Raw genomic sequence first — 3,435 nt, 5'->3', positions numbered from 1 at the left:
GCTCCTCTGCTCGTAAAGCCTGCAATGTCATGACGTGATGACGCGCCATCATGCCCGTTAAATAAAAAAATAAATAAAAAAATGGGGAACTGGTACTTTTCAAACAGAGTATAGTACACGTAGCATAGTTTTTGATTCATTAGTACCGCGATTCTATACTAGTACCGGTATATCGTACAACCCTATTTACTACTGATTTATGGATCAAATTTCATTAGGACAAATGTACAGGTACATTTTGTCACATCCACCTTTGTTTGAATCTTTTTACTCCCAGGTGTGCACAAGATACAGTCAAAACTAAATAAAAAGGTCATTGATACGAATAAGTGGTCGGGTATATGTATCGCCATTAAAAATAAATAATGTATCCCTACACGTTCAGTTTATTTACTACACTAGATGGGTAAAAACTCCATCTAATACACCAAAAATGTCTCTGATTATAAGAAACTGAACATGTATGAATTGAAAATGAAGTATTTTTTTTTAATTTGCACAAATTTGGTTTTAAAAAAATCACCATTCCCACCCACCTTGCCGCACACGACATACATTATGGACATTATGTCAGTTAATATTATTTCCCTGGGAACTTTCTGACCTTATTTCCTTGCGTCTGCGAGTGGAGGCTGGGTCGCTGAGAAGAAACAGACGCTTCCAGAGGGTCTTGACTGTTGATGCTGACCATGGACTGTCTGCCTGATCCTCACCAGGAGCCTCAAGAGTCTCATCTATTTTAATCCAGAAAAGAGAATTAAGCTATAACAAGCATATGCCAACTGTTTTCTACACATTCACCACCTATTGCAGCAGAAAAGACAGGCTGGTAAAATGTTGACATTAAAGTATGCATACAGTACATACAAATGGTTGAGATTATTCTTGGATTGTTTTGAAAATGTTTCTATTCAAGATAAAATAAGCTAATTTCCAATTGTGGCCACAAACTGCCAGCTGTGTACGATCCTTAAAATGTTATATTAGGGTTGGACGATAAAGCGATATCAATATATGTTGCGATAGACACGTAATCGATATCAATAAAAAATGTGTTAAACAAAACATTGGGTAGTTTTTTTTCTGCTACGTCGGGAGAAGTTGCAAGGCAAGGCTGGTTGCATGGACAAAGGCACCGAGCAACACAGGAAGTGATCAATGATCCATGGGAGTGACACGCTAACTTCCAAGGAGGTAGCAGTTATCAACTATCACGTTTGGTTGCGCCATTGGTTGATTCTTTGCATGGAGTGAGAAGAGAAAGTAAAAATTAAGAAATCGTAGATAAAACAGGCAAAGTCACCTAGACAGTATGGCAGTTTAGGGGGATTTTTTTTTTTTAAACGGACCCGAGTCGGACCTGGAAATGATGCAAGACTCACCCTTTAGAGCACAGCTGTAACTTCCTGACACTATAAATGCAGAAAATAGTTCTTCTCAAGTTTCTCTATGTTTACATTTTCACACTTTGCACTATTTTCTTACACTTTATGAAACATTTCTTACATATTCCTTATTTATTCACCTTCATTTTAAGAATGTATTGTTAAGTGTTTACTGTGGTTTTAGAATTGTGTTTACATTGATTGTTGACTTATGCTTTCCTTTCTGCCTTGATAGCTGAGGGGGTTATAACCGGAAGAAGGTTACGTTTGAAATACAAATGTTGATATTTGATGTATTGTTCTACTGGTACCTATTTTAGATAGGTCATAGAAATATAAATAATTATTGCTATCGACCGATATACAACACTTATATCATGTTACTTATTTTATTCAACATGAAATTGTTCAAACCTACTGAAAGAAAACAAAACTACTAAATCTATTTTCTGACTTAACTTCATGTGTCGTCCTTAGTCAAAAATTATTTAAAATAGTTAAAAATAATTATATATATATATATATATATATATATATATCAAATCCTTTTCAACCCATATTCAGTTGAATGACAAGATATTTGATGTTCAAACTCATAAACTTTTTTTTTTTTTTGCAAATAATAATTAACTTAGAATTTCATGGCTGCAACACGTGCCAAAGTAGTTGGGAAAGGGCATGTTCACCACTGTATTACATGGCCTTTCCTTTTAACAACACTCAGTAAACGTTTGGGAACTGAGGAGACACATTTTTTAAAATTCTCAGGTGGAATTCTTTCCCATTCTTGCTTGATGTACAGCTTAAGTTGTTCAACAGTCCGGGGGTCTCCGTTGTGGTATTTTAGGCTTCATAATGCACCACACATTTTCAATGGGAGACAGGTCTGGACTACAGGCAGGCCAGTCTAGTACCCACACTCTTTTACTATGAAGCCACGTTGATGTAACACGTGGCTTGGCATTGTCTTGCTGAAATAAGCAGGGGCGTCCATGGTAACGTTGCTTGGATGGCAACATATGTTGCTCCAAAACCTGTATGTACCTTTCAGCATTAATGGCGCCTTCACAGATGTGTAAGTTACCCATGTCTTGGGCACTAATACACCCCCATGCCATCAAAGATGCTGGCTTTTCAACTTTGCGCCTACAACAATCCGGATGGTTCTTTCCCTCTTTGGTCCAGAGGACACGACGTCCACAGTTTCCAAAAACAATTCGAAATGTGGACTCGTCAGACCACAGAACACTTTTCTACTTTGTATCAGTCCATTTTAGATGAACTCAAGCCCAGCGAAGCCGACGGCGTTTCTGGGTGTTGTTGATAAACGTTTTTCGCCTTGCATAGGAGAGTTTTAACTTGCACGTACAGATGTAGCGACCAACTGTTGTTACTGACAGTGGGTTTCTGAAGTGTTCCTGAGCCCATGTGGTGATATCCTTTACACACTGATGTCGCTTGTTGATGCAGTACAGCCTGAGGGATCGAAGATCACGGGCTTAGCTGCTTACGTGCAGTGATTTCTCCAGATTCTCTGAACCCTTTGATGATATTACGGACCGTAGATGGTGAAATCCCTAAATTCCTTGCAATAGCTGGTTGAGAAAGATTTTTCTTAAACTGTTCAACAATTTGCTCACGCATTTGTTGACAAGGTGGTGACCCTCGCCCCATCCTTGTTTGTGAATGACTGAGCATTTCATGGAATCTACTTTTATACCCAATCATGGCACCCACCTGTTCCCAATTTACCTGTTTACCTGTGGGATGTTCCAAATAAGTGTTTGATGAGCATTCCTCAACTGTATCAGTATTTATTGCCACCTTTCCCAACTTCTTTGTCACATGTTGCTGGCATCAAATTCTAAAGTTAATGATTATTTGCAAAAAACATTTTTTTTATCAGTTTGAACATAAAATATGTTGTCTTTGTAGCATATTCAACTGAATATGGGTTGAAAATGATTTACAAATCATTGTATTCCATTTATATTTACATCTAACACAATTTCCCAACTCATATGGAAACTGGGTTTGTATATATACACAC

The 3,435-nt window shown here is 37.6% G+C and overlaps 1 long non-coding RNA gene across 1 annotated transcript in view; it reads right to left on the bottom strand.

The window, feature by feature from the left end:
- Positions 1-604: 604 nt before the first annotated feature.
- Positions 605-3,435, bottom strand: part of LOC133620624 (uncharacterized) — a 27,726-nt gene continuing 24,895 nt past the window's right edge. The window contains exon 3 of the long non-coding RNA XR_009817543.1: positions 605-734. This is a non-coding gene — a long non-coding RNA (uncharacterized lncRNA). The remainder of the gene's footprint in view (positions 735-3,435) is intronic.

This window comes from Nerophis lumbriciformis, linkage group LG24 (assembly GCF_033978685.3).
Source record: "Nerophis lumbriciformis linkage group LG24, RoL_Nlum_v2.1, whole genome shotgun sequence".
Classification (NCBI taxonomy): domain Eukaryota; kingdom Metazoa; phylum Chordata; class Actinopteri; order Syngnathiformes; family Syngnathidae; genus Nerophis; species Nerophis lumbriciformis.
The sequence above is the reverse complement of the archived record's forward strand: the minus strand, read 5'-3'. Positions and strand labels throughout refer to the sequence as shown.